Source organism: Etheostoma cragini, chromosome 14 (genome assembly GCF_013103735.1).
Source record: "Etheostoma cragini isolate CJK2018 chromosome 14, CSU_Ecrag_1.0, whole genome shotgun sequence".
Classification (NCBI taxonomy): Eukaryota; Metazoa; Chordata; class Actinopteri; order Perciformes; family Percidae; genus Etheostoma; species Etheostoma cragini.
In genome coordinates, this window is record NC_048420.1 from 17,131,279 (window position 1) to 17,155,838 (window position 24,560).

At 42.0% G+C, this 24,560-nt stretch overlaps 1 long non-coding RNA gene across 1 annotated transcript; it reads left to right on the forward strand.

The window, feature by feature from the left end:
* Window positions 1-1,608: 1,608 nt before the first annotated feature.
* On the forward strand, window positions 1,609-22,112 carry LOC117956212. Its single transcript, XR_004659202.1, has 3 exons — window positions 1,609-1,753; window positions 16,212-16,216; window positions 22,098-22,112. It is a non-coding gene; the product is annotated as an uncharacterized LOC117956212 (long non-coding RNA).
* Window positions 22,113-24,560: the final 2,448 nt, after the last annotated feature.

The window sequence follows — 24,560 nt, forward strand, 5'->3', positions numbered from 1 at the left end:
AATTCCCGATAGCAGAGGCAGCAGATGCTGATGTGTACTGTACATGTGTGGTGCCGCTGGGGTATCCTTGTGAAGTCTTTGTGATGGAGTACAGTAGCTTACATTTTAGACTCTGTCTCTTTCATCAGCCCTTGAATGAAAAGCATTGCTCATTCTCCAAATACTGCAATGATTCATCTTTGCCATGAGCTAGAATGGGCTTTGTCTCAGTAATTAATTTAGCTCTCGGGACAGCAGTTGGAATGTGTCGTGTCTTCGAGGCCTAATTAAAAGAAAATTGTCAAACATATTCTAGGTCACACAGCTCAGAATCTCCAACCAGTCCTTTGCGGGCCATTTTGCTTGCTGAAAGAGTGGGTTACAAAGTGAGAAACAATGCTTTTATTTGCTTTGTTGATTTCTTCAGGCACCTCTTGAAAATTGAGACACTTGATGTTTTGTTTACCATCGGCTGCTTGAGTCAATAACTCAATCTACTTATGGCTTTGTGCTTTGCATGTCTTTGTCTCTGTGTGAGGATGGTTTATTTGAATTGCTAAGAAATGTTTAAGATTTCTTTTTTGTGGAAATAGCCACAGAATTAACTTTCTACCCTCGGGTGAAGAAAATATACTGTAACTGTGCATGAATACCTTGAGTTTTAAGATTACTTTCTTTAAAATAAATGTGGTTGTAAACATAGATATGGGCACCACATTCATAATAAGATATACAACGTACTCATATTATTGAGTCAGTCTGTCAGACTGACTGACAGACAGAAAGTGTCTATCTTATCTGTCCTCATAATGAGAATCAATGACTTTAGTTACTGGCACAGAAGGGCACAGAATGGCTCTAACAGTACACACACTTACACACACAGACATACAGGTTCTGAACAATTAAGCGCGAGCTGTCGGGCTTAGTGCCTGGGTCCATTGTAAGTGCTCTAAACCTGTTAGACTGTGACAGACCATTAAAAGGCTGCCAAGGCTTCCTTAATTTGCTTCAACAGTGCATACTGAGGCAGAGTGACTGAGTGCTGTGAGTGTGTCTCTGTGTACAAATGTGCGTTTACTTACTTATGACACCCCTTGCTAACACCTCCTTCCCTCTCCCCTGTCTTGCGACCGCTTCCACAGCAACGTTCACACGCACACACACACAAACACACACACACACACACACACACACACACACACACACACAAACACACACACACTATTTGACAGTATTAACACAAGATGCTGCAATATATCAGGCTTCATTTTTTATTCTGGAATTACCGTATATAATGGCAAATTTCTCTTTATTTAGGCAAACGCATCAAATCATTAAAACACTTGCCAAAACTGATAGATTTTTTTAGTCATTCTTTTCAGGAGAATACTAGGAGCATAAAGTAGACAACAGTAATTATCTCTGCATTGGAAGGCATTGCCACAGTAAATTTGAAGCTTGTATCACCAGTGCTTCTCAGTTTATATATTGTAAATATATCCATGCCCATATGCAGTATTGTAAAACACACCTTCCCATTTGTCATCATCATAGATGTCCTCCGTACTCTATTAGGAAATATAGTTCAGTTTTTTTTTTTCTTTTTTTTTTTTCGGGAACCATCACCTTATCGTGGTGGACAGTTTTGTGTGTCCTTATGAACCTGGGGGCTGTGTAGTCTGGAGCTGTGTGCTCCTGGTAGGGTCTCCCGTGGCAAAGTGGTCTCAGGTGAGAGGCCAGACAAAGAATGCTTCAAAAACCCTATGAATGAGTAAGCAGAGAGGGAGTACCCCTGCCCGGAGGAAGCCCGGGGCCCTGTCTGGAGCCAGCCCCGGACGGAGGGCTTTTCAGCTAGCGCTGGGTGGCCGGGTTTGCCACGAAGCCCGGCCAGGCACAGCCCGAAGAAGCTACGTGCCACCCTTCTCTCCATCCCATGGGCACACCCACTGTGGAAGGCATCGCTGGGGTTGGGTGCGCTGTCACATGGGTGGCAGCGAAGGTCAGGGGCCTCGACGGACCAAACCCGGGCAACAGAGGCTGGCTCTGGGGAAGGAGCCGGAACTTGTGCAGGAGATGGAACGCTACAAGTTAGATCTGGTGGGGCTCACCTCTACGCATAGTCTCGGTTCTGGAACCATACTCCTTGATAGGGTTTGGACACTGTCCTACTCCGGAGTTCCCCTGGGTGTGAGGCGCCGGGTGGGTGTGGCAATACTCACAAGCTCCCTGCTGAGCGCCGCTGCATTGGAGTTTACCCCGGTGGATGAGAGGGTCGCCTCCGTACGCCCGCAGGTGATGGGGGTGAAAACTCTGACTGTTTGGGCATATGCACCAAACAATAGTTCGGAGTATTTGGCCTTCTTTGCGACCTTGAATGGAGTTACATTCCAATGGGGCTCCAGTAGGGGACTCCGATAGTTCTGCTGGGGGACTTCAACGCACATGAGGGCAATGATGGAGATACTTGGAGAGGCGTGATTGGAACGGCCTCCCTGATCTAAACCAGATTGGTTGTCTGTTGTTGGACTTCTGTTCTAGTCATGGATTGTCCATAACAAAGACCATGTTCAAACATAGGGATGCTCATAAGTGTACGTGGTACCAAAGCACCGTAGGCCAAAGATCAATGATCGATTTTATAATTGTTTCATCTGATCTGAGGCCGAATGTTTTGGACACTCGGGTGAAGAGGGGGGCGGAGCTGTCAGCTGATCACCATCTGGTGGTGAGTTGGGTCAGGGATGGGGGAGGATTCTGGACAGACATGGTAAGCCCAAACGAGTAGTGCGGGTACATTGGGTCCATCCAATCTCTGTATGACCAAAGCGAGAGCTGGGTCCGGGTTCTCGGCAGTAAGTCAGACTCGTTCCAGGTTAGAGTTGGCCTCTGCCAGGGCTGCGCTTTGTCACCAATGAGGATCAGCACCTCTAAATCTTATGCCATGGTTCTCCGCAGGAAACCGATGGAGTGCCTTCTTCCGGTAGGGAATGAGTCCTTACCCCAAGTAAAGGAGTTTAAATACCTTGGGGTCTTGTTTGCGAGTGAGGCGCCCATGGAGCAGGGGATTGGTCAGAGAATTGGAGCAGCGGGTGCGGTATTTCATGCAGTTTATCGCACTGTTGTGACAAAAAGAGAGCTGAGCCAGAAGGCAAAGCTCTGGATCTGCCGGCCAGTGTTCTTTCCTACCCTCACCTATGGTCATGAAGGCTGGGTCATGACCAAAAGAACGAGATCCAGGGTACAAGCGGCCAAAATGGGTTTCCTCAGGAAGGTGGCTGGCGTCTGTAAACCCAGCATATTACACTACTATAACAGGTGCATTGTTTTCCAGCTTTTGCAGTGTTTTATTCAAATAAATGACTAGTTTCCACAGAACTTGGTCCAAGTTGTAAAATTCATTTCAAATACTATTGCAGCTTACTGGATTCTATCCAAATGAACGTAGTCATGATGACAAAGCACTTTGTTTACCCATGCAGCAATCCAGCTCATAGGGATACCTTGTGTGTTTGACACATCTGAATGAATGCTCTTTGGGGCGGATGTTTCACCTAGCAGGCATTTCCTGTCCAGACTAGAGCCTGACGTTCTCCACCATTAGGAATTAAAGTCCCTGGCCACAAGATCCTGAGAGCCAGACCACAGGAATATCCAGAATCTGTTGGAGCTTCCAAGCCTCCGCATGTTTCATTTCCTATTTCACAAGAGCGGGCGGTCCATGCAAATTCCTGGCTGCGGTATGCCACCAGCCTTTACTTAGCAGCGGTTCGTGGCTGATATTAGATGTTGGACACAATGGGCGATGTTAGAGGGTGGTTTAGGAAGGGTGTTGGCAGATCTTGCAGGGATTTAAAGCGGTGTCTTCTCTTGTTCAGATCATGTGGACTGTCATATTTACATGTCATTGCTGGCTTAGTGCTGTTTCTTGGCCGTAATGGTAAATTCGGAGCGTCTCATCTGTGAAATTGTTCTTCACAAAATCAGTTTGCACCTGTTACTTTCTGTTTAGGTGATTAGTCAATGACAGGGCAAAGCAGAGGAACATAAATCACACATCCTGAGCTTTAGATGTGACCTTAATTCATAATGATTCACTGATGCCCTGGTTTTCAGCTACACATACAGACACGCACACACTTGCACGCACAGACATCAGTGCCCAGATGGGTTTTCATATATGGCTGCCTGGAGCTGTAGTATTGGCTTTAAAAACACCCATAACATCTGTAAAGCATTATGGCTGATTATACTGGTCCTTCAATGCAATCATGCAACACAGCCATGAGTGATGGCTGAACATGAACCTTTTGGGGGGAAAAATAGATGAGGCCTCTACTATTTTGATGAAGGCCTATGGCTACATACACACAGGAACACATTGTAACACATTAATTTGGCAAAATCCTATTTCATTATTTATATACTAGTGATGACCTTACATTATATCAATATCCATAATAATAATAAACTTTATTTCTATAGCACTTTTCTGAACAAAGTTACAAAGTGCTTTCCAGAACTCATAACTCTAGCCCAAACACAACTTATTGTAACTTACATTTGTAGGTCCCTTTTTGTCTTTGTTCGTATACAGTGTTTTCTCTATGTTGATTTTGACAAAAACGATAACAATTTTGAAAAAAACAACAACAAAACATTGAGATAGGGACAACAAAAGTGTTTTTTTCATGTTGATGGAAAGACAATTCAAGTGTTAAAGTGCTCCCAAGCACTGCAAGGCTCTCCCTTCTTTTCATTGAAGCCTTAATGTTTACAGGCTTGTGGTGATGCACAATGTGCTATAGGTGAAAAAAAAGAAGCTGTCTGGTAATGCCAATTTGTTTTGTTTTGTCATGGTCAAAAAAATCGTTGCAGAGAATTGTGATATTAATTCTAAGCCAAAAAATTGTGATTCATATTTTTCCCCGAAACATGCAGGCCAATGCCACGGTATTAGAAATAGGGCCGACGCACAAGGTAGCCTTTTTATTTGTCCTGCAGACATAATGGACTACCCGTTGGCTGTCGCCCACGTTGAAATTTAAAGTAGAACTATTCAGAGGCTATTGGGCCCGTCCAGTTTAACTCCACATACTGTTGATGTAGTTTATTGTCGAAATGTTCGCTTTCTTCCAAGTTGGCTATTAAACAAACAGCTCAAAAAACCCAAAACGTCACCGCTGTGGGGCCGTTCTAATCAGCTCATCGTCTTGATCTAAATCTGGAAACATTAAAGCAGTAAGTGAGTCAGTGTAATATCACATAAATCGGAAATAGTCTATAGATGTAGTAATTCTGGTTTTGGTTTCTCTATTCAGAATTTCTTGTAAATTCATTTTGTAGACCTGTTTGTTTCTTATAGTCCTTCGAAAAATACATTTCAGTTACAATTAAAAATATGCCTCATTTTGCGTGAATAAATATATTTGTTTGTCTTGCAGCGATTCATTCTCACACGCAGTCACTTGGAGAAGTACAATTCTTTTAAATGTTGCAAGAAAAGTAAATTTTACCATGCAACAAGTTACAATCCGATGCACAGATTGTAAAGTTCCTTGAGGCAATGGCATGTTTTATATAAATTAAGTTTTTTTGTTATTTAAAGGTAGTAATATCACATTATAGTAAAATGTACCTTTTCAGAAATACCAGGCAATAAGACGACAGTGCAAAGCAACAGCCTTGTAAGAAATCCTACCTTTATCCTCTTTTTTTTTTTTAAATGTTTAGAGGATGCAACGTGTGTGTTTATTTATTATACTGAAATCTGTTTTATTACTTTGACAAACTGTTTGTCTGCATTGGTAGAATGATCACAAGTTGTTAGCTGTTTTTCTTATCCAAGACAAGTTCAGGCTCTAAGCCTTGTACAGGTATAACCGGAAAAGAGAATCAGTTAAGCAGCAAACTTGATTAGTTCTGTAATTTTGTCAGCTGTAAACAGGGAAACTAGCAGTTTGGTACACTGTGGTACACTGAAACTTTCCTAAATTATTGGTTTCTTTTTCCTCCATCATTTGCCCTGTATTCTAGCCACTGTTATTACAGCCAATACATCATCCTCTGCTACATCCACATCGTAGTTTCTCCCCAATGTCTCTCCCAATGCCAGCCCAGTGTCTTCCACTTTTCACATTGTTCCTTCCAGTGCTTTCTGGAGCCTCTAATACTGCGTCTTTTTCTGACTGTGCCATTCCTCACCTGCCCTTGGTGTGCTCCCATTAGAGGATGGATACCCGACCCGAGCCCGACGGGACCCGACGGTACCCGACGGGCCGGGCCGGGTTCGAACAGATTTTTAGAAAGGATGCTCGGGTTCGGGTCGGGCTCGGTCACATCAGCGCGATAAGGCGATGAACATTTTGAATTTAAAACAGCTTATTATGTAGGTAACCAATGGGCCTGTTTCACCTGATGCAAATGTTCGTTTTTGGATTAAAATAAATGTCAAATATTACCCTAACATCCGTCTTCCTGTATGCGGAAATTTGTTTCCTACAATTGCTTAATAAAAGCGGGCTTTCCACACAAACAAACGTACATGTGTCATTAGTATGAGAAACAAATGGGATTTTAACTGTGTCGGGCTAGGGTCGGGCTCGGACATAAATATCTTAATGCGTGTCGGGCTCGGGTCGGGTTCGGTTACTGCTCTGACGGACGCGGGCCGGGCTCGGACAGAAAAATCCGGCCCGATCCGCACTCTAGCTCCCATAGGCTGTAAAAATAGTGGACGTAGCATCCATGATGTCACTCATTGGTTTGTGGACTGCTGTTTTGAAGCCTTCATTTTGGCAACAGGCATCTTGCTTTTTTGCAACTGGATGTGAGGATTCTTGACGAGACAGTGGAGCTGGGAGGATGACACAGCCAAGCCAGTGTTTTATGTGCTTGCAAGACCTACCAGCATTCTGGGATGGGAGAAACACATGCTCTGTTTTCTTGGCATTTCTTTAAACCAATCACAATCATCATGGGCTGTGCTAAGCGCCGGACAAAGCAAGAGTGCTTTAGCAAAATAGCCTTGGGATGGAACTTGTTTTCGTGAAACGTGATTGGGAAACTCAGATTGGAAAGATAGTCTAGCTAGCTGTCTGGATTTACCCTGCAGAGATCTGATGAGAAGTTGACCATAGTCCTCATAAATAGACCATGCAAACACAAACAAAGAGGAAGTTAACGCACATCAGGGCCGATATGAGGGACAATGAGGCACCTGAACAATCCCGGAAATGAACCGTCGTCGATATAGACTACCGGCGGATAAATGTGGTCCTCTGGGTACTGTACAGAAATTCGCTTACCTTAAGTTATCATCTAATGCTAGTGGTAGCTGAACAAAACTTATATTAGGCTACCAAATGTTCCAATTCTCTTTGATGTAAAAGGTTAAAGTTTAAGATGAAAATAATGGACAACACCCAAAAACAAGTTATATTTGTATCTACATGGTGTCATGGAAACACATTGCTAAGCCTCTGTCATGATTGATAGGTAAGAGTAGACGCCCCAGTTGCTGGAAATTAGATAGAATGCAGGTTTAGGGCATTTCCGCATTGGCTGAAACTTTGTCCATTGCTTTTACATTTTGTGGCTGCTCCAGGAGCCGCTGTTGCTTCAGGTAAAAACACTACCTTTCCACAAGTCAGTGGTATAAGGATCTAGCAAAATGTGTTTCTGTTTTGTAATGAGTACTGCAGCATCACCAGTTTGTTGTTTTGGCTTTAAAACTTTACTCTTGTCTCTGAAATACTACACTACTTTTTTGTCTATATGTATTAATTAAAAAAAGAAGAATGGCTGAATCCACGATTCTGTTACTGTGTCGGATTTTGCCGCTGAGCTCAGCTGCAGGGGTATTTTTGATTTATTTAACAGCACTGTTTCTGAAAGTTCCACTGTGTGTTGTTTTGGCAGCAGAAACAGAGCGCTTGAACAAGTCTTGTTGGAGGAAAGAGCTTGATGGAGACACACAAAGCAGAGACACATGTTATTGCATACTTCGTTGCTGCTATAAAATAGTTTAGTTTAATAGGACCACAAAGAATCTGGGCCACAGTATTGACACGTATGAAAATGTGTCAGCTGGTTCTTTGTCTGTTCTCAAAAATGTTGATATTTTTCTATCCTTTGTATCATCTCTACCTATAACTGTATGACACTCACTCAACTCTCTGAAAGTAAATAATTGTTTGAAATGTGAATCCTTTGTATAACACTCTCCCTTCCTTTGTCCTCTCTCAGCAGTCAGCGTTTGTTTTGTGAAAGGTGGCAGGTTTGTTGAAGCCACTTTGCTCCTTTAGTTCACTTTTATAACTTCAGTACTAGTAATTATACAGGCGCCGCCAATGAGGCAATCTCAAAGTGCATCAACCTGAAAGTCTTACACACTGATATCTAAATGTTACCCAGTGGAGTTGCACCATAATGTGAATGTTCTTAATCATCTACTATCTGCTTTCTAGTACCTTAGTGCCATCTGGCAGTATTACACTATACAAATCCCATGACAATGTTCCAACGAATGTACTGCATGTCAAAGATATGCTGCCCATTTTAAGTTGCACTATAATGTCGAGCATGCCAAGCACGCTTAAAGTTACTTATCTCATTAAGACGTATACAACTTACATTACTCTGCCCATTCATTGTGCAAAAGTCTTTAATATTGCATTTGTTCCGCCCTTTAAAGTTAAATAGACCATTAAGTCTTTATTTCTATGTTCCCATGACTTAATTTCACATCTGACAATTTGGGGATCATTGTTTCATTAACGAAATATTAAGGCATAAAGACACATTTGTTTTAGTATGTAGTAATAGTTAAGGAAGTGTCTCAGCCTATCAAAATCAACATTGGCAGTCGTTCCAGGCTTACTGCCCCTTGTCCATATTTGGCTTTTCTAGGGTCAACAGCTCCCAGGATAGTAAACCTAATTCCAAAACATCTCTTAAAAAAACAGTGGATGACATTACACAGCACTACTTAAACCTGCAACAACATTTTTCTTGGCCACTAAGGGGCAGTGGAAACGAGCTTTAAATGCAACAATGATATATTATCACCATTTAAAGTGTAAATGAGAATTTGTTAGCAAACAATAGCCTATTGATACATCCAGTATGAAGCATCAATTACAGTTATGGAGAGTCATTTTTCTAGCCACTTAATCAATCTAAGTACATCATTCAGGCTCCTCTTAGCTATGTTTTGTTCTCTGACTCCTTAGGGAAATATCTGTCTCTTTAGCTGCTAAATGCTCCACTGTGCTCACCAGCTAGTTGATGACTTTGTATTTCATGTTATGAGAGCAGTGACAGTGAACCAACACAGCAACACTGCAGGTGAAAAACATAACAATGAGTTGAAAGATGCTGCAAAGCTCCATAAAGCTGTAAGAAACGTAATGGTCTTTTGATAGTTATCTGTGAGTTCATCACTTTAAGCAACCCCTTTTACATACAGTAAAAGTAGTCATGCAATCTGTTGGTTATTGATTATTGCCCCTTTAAAACTTAGTTATCATTAGGAAACAGAAGTTGAATGAGCAGCCGAAAGGTATTCAAGTTGGTGACATACCAGGTGGTTGCTTTTGTCGTCAGGGTAAGTGGCCTTCACCTTTTTACCGTTTGAACTAAATAACTGTCAGAATGGTAATTATGAACAGAGCAAATTCTCACCACTGTTCTACGCCTCTGTATGCTTTTTTATGTTAAAACAAATGCATGGGCAAACTGTCTATTCATTCAGTGTTATTTTGTCCTGAAGCCTGTCTCTTCAGCTCTCTCTGTTTTCTTTGTCTCCTGGGCTTAGTGCTTTGCATGCAGAGGATGAGACACCGGGGGAGGTTAAGAGAGGAGCTGGAATGGAGTTCTGCTCCATTTACCACCCTGAAATATTCCTCTTAGAACGACACACTCTGTTTTCTCTCTCTCCTTACTCTCTGCACTGTTTCTCACTCTGCCTGTCCCCTCCCTCTCACTTCTCATCTCTGTGTGACATGTGGTCATTTCACTTCATTCCAGGATGGCTTAGCAGTGCTTTAAAACATTGCTGCTGTCCTCCCATCCCATCCTGCTCAATTGCAGGCAGCATTGAGCTTCATAGGCCTATACGGATCTGTTGCTGCTAGCTATAACTCTTTCCCCAATCTCCTATCTCTATCTGCTATGGGCAGAACCCTCAGCACCTTTCTCTATTACTTCAGACATGCTTGCCCATGAACCAGTTAACACAGAGAGAGAGACACACACACACACACACACACACACACACACACACACACACACACACAGACACCTTCAAGTATACAAACATAACCTTCTGTATGTTAGGTTTATGCTTAGAATGTATTTGCAGTAACTGTCAAACACTTGCCGATCTTCTTATTTTCCCAAAAGCATTCTCAAAAAGACAAAAAAAGGAGCACTGATAAGAATGAATGACTTTGCACTTAGATCTATTTAGGGCATTAACACAATGAATAAAGCAAAATGCACAAGTGTGCTGTGATGAAGCTTTGATGGGCCTCTTAACATCCCTCTGCAATGTGAGTCATTTTTGCCTTTCTCTGTGGGGTCTGCTGCTTTTTTCATATTCCAAACAATGTAGATTTTGAATATTTTGGCTTTGCACGTCTACATGGAAAATATCTATTGTTTAAACTCACACTCTCTCTGCCTGTGCAGCACTTAATTCCTTATTATGCAGAGATTTCTTGGCATCATCTCTTCCTCATTCGCTGCGTCGTAGCTATGTTGTGTCCCTGGCAGTGGGAGTCGAGCGGGTTCACAAAAGGACATTGCCGGCCTCTAGGTTGCAGTTTATATATATTAGGGTTAGCAATGAAGCCACACAGGAAGTGTGATCTCTGAGCTCCACTGAAGTGTTTTCACCTTTTGTGTCAGAATTACCTTGACCCTCCTGTGATCTCTTGAGTTTCCTCAGAGACGTTTTGCTTTACTTATTTTTTTTCACACAGAGAAAAAACAGACCTGGAACTGCCACAGCTGTAGACCACTTGACTTTGAATGAAGTTTCACGAACAATAAAGCACAAGCAAAATACACTTGCACACTCACATACACACATTTAAAGTCCACAATGGCTGTGGGCCTCTTTTCCCAGGAGAAATTCATTTGTAACACATTTTCTGAATCACGTTTATCAGGAAAAACAAATCGGTCAATGCAAGACTTGCATATACAGTACATTACACATTTGGAAGAGAGATCAAGTACAGTAAGTGTACACAGATTAGTCTTTTAGGTCTATTGCATGTCTCATGCCGGGCATAGTAAGGTTTGCTGTGAGTCATTTTTTACTCGTATGCACGTCTGGTCTCATATTTCCTCCCCATTAAGCCTGCATTACTCTCCTCTGTGTTGTGATAGAAGCTAATGACTCACTGGAAATCTGCCTGGTGTTTATCAAAAGTCTCATGAATCAGTCCGCCCTTTTTACATCATAATGTAGGAGTATTAGATAAACAGCCCAAACCAGGTGATGAGACCATCATATATAAGGAAATATAAATAAAGAGAAGCTCTCTGCAATCATATCTTGACTATATCACTCTGCTCTTTGCGCTGTGGAAAATGATATACTCAGAGGGCGAATGTGTTGAATTACTTCAGGCTGTCATCCATAAGTGCACTGATAAGAATGTATTAAGGAATTCCATGTGTCGGAGATGTGGTGAACCTACACACATATTGCTAACATAAGAACATACTGAGACGCACAAAGGTTCTGATGATTATGGAAATGAAAATGGAAAACAAATGTATTTCATGTAAGTATGTAACTCTGTTGAATTCAAAGAGAGTTTTTTAAAAAGAAATAGGGGAGGTGGGGTGTTTAGAACGTTCAGTTGACTTCTTGTATTCACTTGCTATTCTTAGCTAAGCTTGACTATTTACAAATACAGAAATTAATCTTTGTTTTCAGCTAATTCTTCTGATTGGAGACTGCCACTATGATTTATATTCAATACGCCTTTTTTTGCGTGTGTAATTTGTCTTTGTGCCGATATGAACATAATCTAATTGGCTTGCTGATTTCTTGTTAATCACGTAATCAAATAAGTTATCTCACAATGGGAATGAACTACAAAAAAACAGTATGAAGACAAATTGAAACCCATGCAGCCCTCTTGAGCCACTTCAGAGGTCCTCCACCCTCTTTTTCTTCCTGCGGTTTGGGCTTTTCTTCTTTTCAATTGTAGTTTTGTTGTAAACCTCATACACTTGGATAATTGAAGTTATTAAAGTATCCTTTTTTAACAATTGATTTGGCATTGTATGTCTTAGCATATCTTCCCATTTAGCTAAATTAGATTTTGCTTTAATTGTGTTTGTAGCAATACTACAGATTCATATCAACTTCATTATCTGTACCAAGTGATCGTCTGTGGTAAAGCAAACACTGGCATTTGAGCAACATCTGTTTATCAGTCTGTTCCTAATTGGAGTGATCATTAACATTCTGTCAAGTTTTTTCACTTTATTGTAAACTATAATCAGAGGATAGCTGCTGTAATCCATAACACAAGCACATTCTAAGAATCTCTATCATAGTTGGACATCGTTCACTTCATTGTGAGCAGAATGCCCCGGAGAAGCTGGTTAGTCATGCTTCATCAGTAGGTTTGCATAAAATATGTAAGATGATCTTCTTATGCTTGGGTATCTCCCAGTAGAACCACTGCTTAAGGCAACAGGGTTTTTACAGGAATACCAGGCCCTGCTGTTCCCCAGTTCCACTTCCCTTCTCTCCCCCTAACCTCTATTCTTCTAGCCCTCCGCCTCTCCCACCACCCCTCCCCTGGCACTTTGCCAGCATTCCCTCAAATTCCATGCATCTGGTCATTTCTGGGAAACACCCATGACGGGATTGTCCAGCAAACCACAGGAAACAAAGCCTCTTGGTTTCTGCAGCAGCTTGAAGATGTCCAGTCGACTCATTCAGGAAGGGGTTGGGCAGTAGGGCAAAGTCATTATGGACTTTCTAGGAATTCCTTTGGCATTGGAACATTTTGTAGTTAACTCTTTTTGAATTTAGAAGACATCTTACCACTCAGCTTCTTTATGTTTTTGCACTTAAACTATGTCTTCATCCCTCTTCTCTCATTTTTTCTCACTTTTTAATAGAGATTTAAGACATTAGCAGAATAACTGGTGTTGTCAGAGTAGTCAATGAACAAAAGGACAGCTCTTCGGGACACTAACATCGCCATGGATGTTAGTATAATTGAAATATCTTTTTACCAACCAAATTTACCAACAAAGAATTTGACTGGTTTGGTTTACAACAGGCAAAATAATAAAATAAAATTCTACTTTTACTAGATTCTTTTAGAGGGGGATTGTACCAAAGAAAGACCTCAGATCAGAGGAGGAGCAGAAAGTGTATGAAACACCTGGCTGCAAAGTATTTGCGAATACTTCTTAGTTTTTTTTAAATATTTAAAATGGCAGCGAGGCACAGTTTGAGCTTTAGCCTGACAAATGAGCTTGTAAATTAGATCAGTTCTCCTTCACTGGGAAGAACACTGAATGCACTTTGAAATGGTCCCCCACTCAGTGTGTTGTCCTGGGTGGCAAACCCAGTGTATAAAACTGCAGTGGTGGAAGTATTCAGATCCTTTATTTAAGTAAAAGTACTACTACCACACTGTAAAAATAATTGGTTACAAGTAAAGTAATGCATTGAAAATGTTATTTAAGACAGACTTGTAGGCAGATATATTGTTGCATAGTTTAATGTACAATAATACATCCTATTTTATAAACTAAATCTGTTTTGTGTGCAAAAACTTGTAAAGTAATATCAACTAAAACTGTCAGATTATTGTAGTGGAGTACAAAGTACAATATTTCCCTCTGAAATATAACCAAGTTGAAGTAGAAAGTGGCATGAAAAGACTCAAGTAAAGTACAAGTACATGTACCTCAAATTTTAGTACAGTACTTGAGCAAATGTACTTAGTTACATTTCACCACTGCAATAGTCTACAAAGTAGATTGAAACAAAAAGAAGTCTGTCTGGGAAACACTTTTCAAACCTGCTTCTCTGTCTGAACTCCTTTCAAAGAATCTGAATGTTTGGCAGTGGAATCTTTTTAGTTGATTTCTGAGTACATGTTGCATCAGTATTAATAACAATAGAACTCTTTCTCTCTTACCATAAAATGTTTGGCTGCAAATCACCTGTCTGTGACATCAGTCCCGCTTATTCAGACCACAGTCAAACACACACCTCCCAGTCTGCTTCCAAAGAACGAGACAAAAGTGTTGTCATATATTTACACACAGCGTGCGTTGCTGCTCTCCAGTCACATAGCTTGAAATTGCTTCTATAAACTAACCTTTGCCAACTCATGGGTAGAGGCTGAAAGTTCACGTCAGCCGGCACTCAAGCTAGTTTCTATTGCTGTCCTCAGGGCCACAGGTCAAGTTCTTTAGTTTCAAGAGTCAAGTCTCAGTTCCCGACTTTTAATTCTTAATGGTTGGATTAATGAATATTAATGGTTTAGCTGACCACTGTCTGTGTAATGGTACTCTCCTGTTTCCATTCTGTGTCGACTAATTTGAATCAACTTTAGAAAAAGTTGGTCAGGTTGCTGTAAGAAATAGTAGCAAATTGTCCATATTTAATAAATAAATATATATTTATGTATTTATTATATTACGGATATGGGATTGGATTAGGGCTTCAATTAACATTTATATTCATTTTTGGGTTTATCTGCCAATTATGTTCTCTATTATTTAGTTATTGTTTGTCTGAAAAAAAGGCAGAAATGGCTGTTATCATTTCCCAAAACCATGTGAAAAAATGTGTGATAATCAAACATTTACCACAACACTGTGCCAACACAGTTATTTATTGTACACCCTTGATGCATTCATTTCCATTTTTTGCTCCATTGTAGTCTTCACTTTCTATTCGTAGAGGCATCATATGCAGCAGAAAACATGAATTTTGGTCCCATGTGGACAAAACCTGGTTGAAAATGGCTGTAAACTGGCCTTTTACTCTGTTCTACTCTTTTATCCTAAGTATTTTTAAGTGAAAACGGGAAATGATGTGCCTTATGCTGTAAATGAATAATAGAGATGATTTACGTAGTTGCTCAATGGACACACATGTTATGAAGACAAATGAATCTTTTCTTTCTCTGGGCCTTCTTCAGGTTCTGTCTCCCAACATTTCTTATCTTATTTTCTCCTGGTGTCTCTCTTTCTATTGCTCTCTTCATTTGCCCTTAGTCCATCTTACTGTCTTTGTTCTCTACTCTCTGCCTTTCCCCAGATGCTAAGAGTTTGTATCTATCCAGAGGCTGTTAATCTGGTAATCCGCAATCAATATCAGACTCATCTCTTCCCTACCGATAAAAGTGACCTATTTGATACTTATATTTTCCTCTCTATATCAGTAAAAGGCTACCCTTTTCCTTCAAAGCTCTGTTTTGGTTCCTGGTATTGATTAAGTCTGTCCACATGCACTGGGCCCTTTCAGACACATAGCTCTCATAAAATATGTGGCATTTGTACTACATTGTGTGTCTACATTGCGAAAACAAATTCTCATGCTTGAAAACAGTAGATTGCAAAACTTTTAAAATGATCATTGATTCATTTCCTTTCAATTGATTAATTAATTCATCAAATAATCAAGTACAACAGATAAAACAAAAGTAATTATCAATATACTAAGAGGTAAAGAAAGTGTATTTTTTTTAAGCTGAACTCACCCGTTCTGAGTTTTGCGCTAGAAGTTTGTAGTTGGGTTCTTAATATTTGAGAAGGAGACTTATCAGCCTCACAGGTTTTTGTGTAATGCTCTCAAGTTTAACAGATGAAATACAAAACTAAACTAATCAAAGTCAGAGGTGTATTTTCAGCTGTGGAAATTGCCCAAAGATTTTTTGTTTCCCGTCCAGTCATTTTTATGGTGAAGTTTTGGCTGTGTTTTTCCTACAGGACTCATGTCAGATGATTTAAATGAAAACCAAGTTGATTTGCTAATTGAGTGAAAAATGAGGTTCCTGAACTTGTGGCCTCAGAGTTACTGAGATACCCACAAGGACTTGAGGTTCATTTCTATCCTAGTGTGTGTGTGTGTAGGTGCCTGACAACGTGTTTGTGTATGAGATGAAAGAAAGGAGTGGGAGTGTTTTTTTTCCGCATGCATGATTTTGGTCTTTATGTAATTAAGAATTTAGCTGAGGTTTATTGCAATCAGGCAAACACAGGCTGGACATTTTTGGTCATGGTCACGGCCAATCCAAAGAGGATTCATACAATGTCATCTTTGGATGTCACAAAGGAAGCAGCTTTCCTTTCACTTCTGCTGTCAATGCTAAGGAATTGTTGTTCACCGACTTTACATGTAGAGTTTGTGATTATAGCTCTTAAAAGTGAGTGCCTGCTGTACTTTTTCTTGTTCACCCTCTAGTGAAAGACAAATTTACTAGTTTTATCCCAAAACTTATTGACTGTTTTCTGATCTAATTCATGCGTTTACACAAAACTACACATACAAAAAAATATAGCTTTTGCATATCTAATCCATATGCTTGATTAAAGTACATGTGTACAATAATAAAGTACAACAGGGTGATCAAAAAGTATAAGAACATGGTCCCCAGTCAAGTAGGCATTGGCCTTGAAATATATATCTACTAAAAGGTTCTAAAAGTTTTAACATGGAAAGTAGTTTACCAGTATTGAGGTTAAATCATCCTAGTTTGTTAAGAGAAAGTGAGGACCCAGTGTGTTCCAGGCGGTAGCTCCGCATGCAGCCAGTAGGGGGAATCGACAGTTCGCGCTGACGCCATCCCCCTCTCGTTTCCACTCCTCTTCCCTGCTTTCTCCCGTGTTGTGGAAACGCTGCAGCCTGCTTGTCTGTGTCTGGATCCCACTCTCTCACAGAGCTGCTAAAGACCCTCCTACTGGCTGGGCTGGTGAAGGAGGAGGAAGTCTGCTCTGTTTGCAGCCTCGGACGAGCCCCCTTTACCGCCCTGTCAGTGTGGAGGAGAGAGAGAGAGAGACACTGAGTGATAGAGAAAGCGCACACGAGAGTGAGAGAGAGAGAGAGAGAGAAACTGTGTGACCGAGGGAAAGAGAACGAGGCAGGCTGCTTAGAGGTGTGAGAGAGCCAAGGACGAAATAAGGAACACATTTTACAAGTGCAGGAAGAAGGAGGATCGCAGACGAGGGACTCGTTCTCTACTGGGCACCTGGGACACAGTCACTGTGTTTTTTTCCCCCTACTCGTCTTTTATCTTGAACCCGGTGGATTGACTTAGCAACGGGTGGATTTTTTTAATACTCGCTTGTGTCACATTACTTAGAAACTGGGATAATTTCTCTGTGTTATCTGCGCTCCTGCTGGCTCGATCGCTACAGACTGAGATTGCTTTCCGTGTCTGTGCTCTTGTGTTGTGATTCGGCTTCGTGCACAAAGTGCATCTGTTGACAACCGGTGCTGAGGATATCTACCCTCTGTCAAACAGGACAGCACGCAGCCACCGTCGGTTCAGACTACAGAGGATTGAGAAAGAGAGAGAGGGTGTGTGTATGTAAGAGAGGGACAGAGAGAGAGAGAGGGGCAGTGAGAGAGAGGGGCAGTGAGAGAGAGTCAGATTCACAGTGTGTCTGAGAGCGAGGCAGATTAAAGCCCATGCGAAAGACTGGACTGAAACAGCTCAAATAGAGAAGTGAACCTATACGTCCTCTCCCGTTTTCCTTGCCATCCCTTTCCTCCTCCTGTCCTCCTCTTCTTCCTTCTCCCATTTTCCAACATCTACAGGACTGCCAGAGCTACTGCCACTTGCACCTCTTCACGTCTTCTCTTTCCTCTTCTTTCTCACCGTTATCGCTCGATACTATCCAGATACCAGTCACTGACGGACACAGCGCTTGTGGTTCTAGCTCTCGTGGAAATATTTCCATTGATCCAGCAGTGAGAGACTGAGTGAGCATCGGCCCGATACTGAGGCTCTGGACCAGTTCATCAGGAGCTTCACCATCAGGAGCAGACCTTCTCCCAGCTGCTGTCCGGCACGCAGAGCCTGTCTTCTCCCTGGAGAACTGGCTAGCGACACAGTGGTGTGGACAGCAAAGACAGGAATCACACAGCCCCTCCGCTGCCTCTATTTCATTGCTAGCTACTTGCCAGCTTCCGCCCCTGTGTCACCATTCCCTGCCTCAGTGCTAAGGATTCCAGCTACATGGGCAAGCGATTGGAGCAGCAGCCAATGTACCCTCAGTACACCTACTACTACCCCCACTATCTCCAGACCAAGGTACGCTGCTCTTCTGCTGTTCTTGCATTCCTCAAGCCTACTCATCTACTCCTACACTCCTGTCCTGCCTCCCACCCACCCACTCATCCTCATCACCCCTTCCCTCCCTCCCTCCCTCCCTCCTCCCCTTCCTCCCGCACCTCTTCTCTTCATCCCCCTGTCATCCCTCAGTGAAGATGGGATTTGATGGATAGGTGGCCTTGGCTGTGATGGTTTCAGATGGCAGATACATCGTTGGAGTTTGGATGTCTATGTCAGCGCGTATATGTGTGACTGTTTGTGTGTCTGATTAAAGGATTAGGGATCAAGGCTTAAAGTTAGTCCAGCCTACCAGACCATTACTGGGAGCTGTCAAGTTACATCCATCCATCCATCATACATCCATCATACATTCATCCATCCATCACCTACAAACTGATGAGATCTTGATGTGATACAGTGCTGTATATATAGAGATTTTAAAACAAATGAGAGAATTATGATCCACATTTAATTCACTAATTAAGTATTGTGAAGCTGAATGTAGGCCATTGTTTAAAGGCTTTGATGCCACTTTTCTGATTGAGGCAAATAAAACATTTAATTATGAAGTTGCTGTTTCACTAACCAGGACAAAATGTCTCATTGTAGCGCTTTAGAAAGAGGGGATAAACAGGTTATGAACCCTGCTTTTGTTACAGTGATGGTCGGTATGATTCTGACGGAGAGCAGGCATGAGGAAGGCTGCCCATGTTTGCTCTAGCTGTAGTGTGCATCAGTGCCTCTGGGACTGAAGACCAGGACTGGGCACTGATGGCTGCCAGGACACTGGCTGGACAATTTACCCAGAAATCATCAAGGGATTAAATTGAAGCCCTTGGAGGATTTATATATTTCCACCACCACATGTGTAACACAAATTTTTGTCTTGTTCCGCTGATGCACCGAGATAGCTGAAAGTGTGCAATTACACTCTGTGTAACGGTTAAATCTCATGTCTTTGCTAATGTACTGGTGTATGTGATATTTTTTGTTTAAACAAAAATCACAAATATATATTTTTTATTTTTATTTTATTCACATTTATGTCTATCTCCCATTGCATGTGTGGAGGAATATTTAATGTGGGGCAGGGTATCAAACTTGACCCAAATGTACCTTATCATGGACTATCAAAATGTAAAGAGTATTGAGAGCTGGTATTGATTGATTGATTGGACAGATTTTTTAGCTGATTTACTTCTATAATCAGATTTCATCCTGATCTCGATAAGGAAACCTATAACAAAAGTTTTTCCTTTTATTGAAAGGTTTTGAAAAGAATAATTTTTGTATATCAGTTGCAAAGCTCAGCTGTTTTATCCGCAGCGGTATCAAAACGCTCAAATACAACGCAACACACAATTTCACGTTAAAATGCGGCAAATTTCCCCAGTTTACAGTATAGCAAGGAAATAAGGCAGAAAGAAAATTACGTAATGAAAAGAATGCATCAACAAAATTGATAAAGCACAAAAAAGCAAAATAGCAGTTTGGTTTTCATCCTGGATTGTGAAACAGTGCGCTTCCAGCAGGGACGACCTGCCTGCAGCCCCACCTGGCAGTCCACTAGCTCTCACCCTGATTTATAGTTTAATACATTTGTGCTGCAGCCATATGGCTTCCCACCCCCTCCACTACTCCTTCCATCATCCCCCTCTCCCTCCCTCCCCTCTTCTCATATCTCAGAGTTGCTCATCTCGGGGGCCTCTCAATCAGGGCATGCCCCTCTATTCCCCCCTCCCTCCCTTCCACTTTTCTTTTCCCCTCTTCCTCCCTCCTCTCGCTTTCTGCCTGCCCGCACTGTTGCAACAGAGCCCCCTGCCTCCTTCGCCGATGCTGCAGTTCACTCCCAAGGTCGGCGCAGATCCGATCTTGCCACCGTCAGCGATTGATCCTTGAGCGAGCCGCTAGGGTCCTGTGTCATGCAAACGCGACCCATAGTGCAGGTGTGGGTGGGAGGGAGTAGAGCATACATTTCCGTTTATAAATCAGCCGTCAACATTCATTTTCATTTTCATGGTTGGTTAACTTAGCCAGTGGCCTCTTAGGTTGATGTGATAGATCCACAGACTGGGTCAGTAGGAGAAAGGGAGGCGGGAAGAGAGGCCAGAGAGTTGTGCAGTCTGGCCGAGAGGGCTGTGGAGCTCTATCTCTCATTAATGGTCATTGATAGCTCGATTACAGGGGCCTTGGCTGGTAGGTTCAGTCCACACACTCGACAAAATCACCCAGCACTCACTTTGGCACACACATCCACGCACATTCCCTGCTGGTCCCCTTTTTAGCACACGTACACTCCACTCCGATTTAGTCATCATTCTCAAATCACACAGGTCTTTCTATTTAGCTTCGTTGCTGCATTCTCAAGGTATGGCCTCATTCTCCTAAGAGATGTGGGTGGGGGGCATAAATAACTTCAAGGGAGGGGGAGGGGCAGAGGGTGTAACTCATACTAAAGTGTTGCCATTCTCCTTCTCTCGCCTCCATTTTATGACGCATATCTGAGATTTTATGCATAAAAAATGTACAGAACATCTGTGCCCAGTTACAACTAAGGACTATATTGTAAAGATAGGAGCTAACGTTGTCAGAGTAAACCGAGACGCCTTCTGAATTTGAGGTCCCTTCTTTCCCCTGTCTTTGTCTGTATTCTATTTTAATTTAAGTGTTGTATGATGTTGTCCAGCACGAGCTAGTCATCCCAGATTAGAATGTGAAAGTCAGAGAAAGAGATGAAAAGATAACATTTGGCGTTCTATTGATTAGTGCAGTGGGGCGTAGCATGTGCTTCTCTTTAGCTGAATTATTGATTCCTGAAAGAGGATTTGTTTGTCTGTGTGTGCACATTTGCATGTCAGTGTGTGTATGTGTATGTGTATGTATATGTGTGTGTGTGTGTGACTTTTACACAAGGTTATGGCTCTGTGTGTGTGTGTGTGTGTGTGTGGGGGGGGGGGGGTAATCTAATTAATCTGTGGAGTCATTTGCTAAGATTCTGCCTTTATTCAGCATGTGTCTTTCTGTGTGAGTTTGATCTGTAGTCCACTTTAATGATAGGTAATAGATGTGCATCATAGAGAGAAAATGAGAAAATTACAGTAAAATGCCTCGCTCTGGCCGGGCCCCTCCCCTGTCTAATGAGAGCAACACAGAGAAATTATTGTTATTTCATGATAGTGTTCAGGAAAGAATATGAATTTCAGCTAAATGTGTGCACTAAGTGCCCGTTAGTCTTGGCGTGCATCGTATCTAATTTTCTTTCAATGACAAGCATTTTTAGTCCTCCGTTTCATTATTACGCACAAAACTCTCAAAAGAACTCTCAAATTAATGATTATTTGGGTTGAAAACCTGCCTGTGTTTAGTCAACTTTGCTGTGGCTGCATGCACACAAGTTACCTGACACTGCTGTACACTTGTGCTCTTCCACCACAGATAGGCTAGTCATTAGATAAGTCATTACATGCCTAATCTCATCTATCTCACACACAGACAAGCAATAAACACACACACAAGGATGGACAGAAAGTATATGCACAAGCACACGCACTTGTGCTATGTGCCGTGATATGGGCGCAGGCAGGCGTCTGTGTCACAGTACGACTAGTACATGCTGAACTGGAGAAGCCGAGAGGGGCAGATTGAGGTAGATTTAGCAGCGGCTAATGTCCCTGGCCTAAAGTAAACACCAGTCAATGGAGCCCTTTGAGAGGATATGTGCCTGTGTCTGCCCCTGCCATAGGCACCATTTACGCTCAGTCTAATTCTTTAGAATTGGAGGAAGAGATGGAGGGAAGGGGTGTATGCGTGTGAGGGAAAGAGAAAAAAAGACAGAGAGCAGAGGTGTGGATGTTGTAGGGAGGGACCAGCTAAAAGCAAGGAAAAGGGTTTGGTTACATTACACGGGGTGATCCATTGTGCTCCAGAAATAACAACAGAGCCATCTAAATCCTCCTTTAATGCCTCGATAGAGGAGAAAGAGAAGCACAGAGAAAACAAGGGAGGGACAGATATACATAGACATGGAGAGCAAGTGAAATCAAAGGCGGAGAAAAAGGACCACTTTACAAAGTCTTTCATCAAATCAGTTATCAGTGGCGTAAAACTTTGTTTGCAGCTTAGTCCCCTCTGTCTTTGCTGATGTGGATCTGCTTTGAAGAGTTTATCAAGGGCTTTTAGGGCTGAAAAAATACACTTCTTATATTACATTTACTAAAGCCTGTCCTGTTTTAAGCCCAGGGCGATGTGTTCTGATTAGTACTAACACAGGGGTAGTATAACTCATTTCCCTCACTCAATTCTTTATACATGCCTCACGATTGACTGCCTGAAACAAAATACCCGCCTCGCTGTAAATCTTAACCCATCATGTGTTCTCCCTTAGCTAGCTCAAACTGGCAGGCGTTTTAGCTAGAGCTCTATCTTGCTTTCCCGTTTTGCATGTTTTTCCAATCTTTTGCCTCACATGGTCAAACCTTAAAAGGAGACCTTTTGATCATTAATCAACTAATACCGCTGGTTTTTATCTGCCTGTGCCTAAAGCTTTATCCAGCAGTGCAATCCCTCCATGCGTAACTGTCACTCAATGAGGCAGACAGCTCCATTTATTTGCTATATGCACAAACATATATGCATGCACGCACGCACGCACACACACACACACACACACACACACACACACACACACACACACACACACACACACACACACACACACACACACACACACACACACACACCACACTACAGCAGGGGGTACTTTTAACCCTTTTCATTTATCAACTGACAGCTCAGCCCTATCTGCGCACCAAGACATTAAGGCTGTGTGTGCATTATTGCTTCCCGCAGCCTCCCATAAGCCACCGCAGAGCAGGGGGCTGAGACCTGGCCCTCTGCATGCTGCCGTCAACACCTCATTACTGCTTTACCAGAGTGCTCTCTCAACACTGATATTCATATTCTCAGAAATGCAAAGGAGGGATGTACAAAGGAGAGGGGAAAAAGAAATGGCAAGCTTTTTATTTTCTATACGCTGCATGTCTAAAGATGGGAGACGGAACCTGTTCTGTACAAGTTTGGAGTACAGAGGCAGCAGACGCTTACAATGCACATAATGGTTTACGAACGCAAACGGTGTATAAAGTACTTGCTTGCGGATGTATACTAAAGAAGTCTATCAATAGGTTTCTACTTTATGAAGTTATAATTTGTGGACAAACACTGTGCGTGTGTGTGAGACTGTGTACTTGGTATGTTGTGTTGTTAGAGTGAAGGTCCTTAAACCAGGTCACATTTTCTTTACATTTGCTTTGCATTATATCAAAGTGTCCTAGAGCAACATACAGAACTAAGTACCTGCTCACTCTTGAAGGTTGCTGTTAAAAAAACATCTGAGATAAATGTCTAAAATATTTAAGGATGGGTAAGGATAAGGATTAGTGGTGGAGCTCATGTCCCAGGAAATCATGTCTCTGAACTCTCCTCCCAGGACCATCTGAGAATAACAGTTGACTTTAGCTTATGCTGCAGGACAGAGGAACTCATACCTGTTTGGTTAAATGGGGCATATGAGGAGGAAGCTGGTCCCAACCTTACTGAGATCCTTTGTGCATCAAATAAATTGCGGTTGTGAAGTTTTAACCACGGGTGGTCCTTAGTAGTTGTGCATATTAGGCATGGCTTAAATTTACAAACATTTTTAAAGTGGATAATAATAATTATTTGTTCCAGGATGCAATGCTTATCCTTGTGACGATCTAAAATGAAACACATTTTGTATGTGTTTTCTGTATTTTCTGAGTGTTTCTGCAGAGAGAGGCATGTAGAGTCAACATACAGCGAGACTGAGAGAGACGGGGAAGATGCTGCTTTACTTTTAGAGCCAGATGAAACGAAACAAATGATGTGCCCTTCAAACCAACCAACGGGGCAGGACTGTACAAAAACACCTGCTTTTCCCTCCTTTCTTTTTTTCATTTGTGTTTCTTTCTGTAACATAGTATCTGCCTGGAGCTGTCTCCTCTGGCCCGCTGTGTCACTCTTCTGTCGTCCTGGCAAAGGCCTAGCCTGGCGTTTTCACGCTCTATTTTCTGTCTCCCTTTTTGCCTATGCTGGTGGGGTACAGTCTCACAATGTGTTAAGTCATTTTTTCATCTTTGACTGTTCATGTGCCCCCCTTACTTTTTCTCAAACCACTCTTCCTTGCTTCTATTTTTGCCAAGCTTCCCTTCATCATTAAATTTT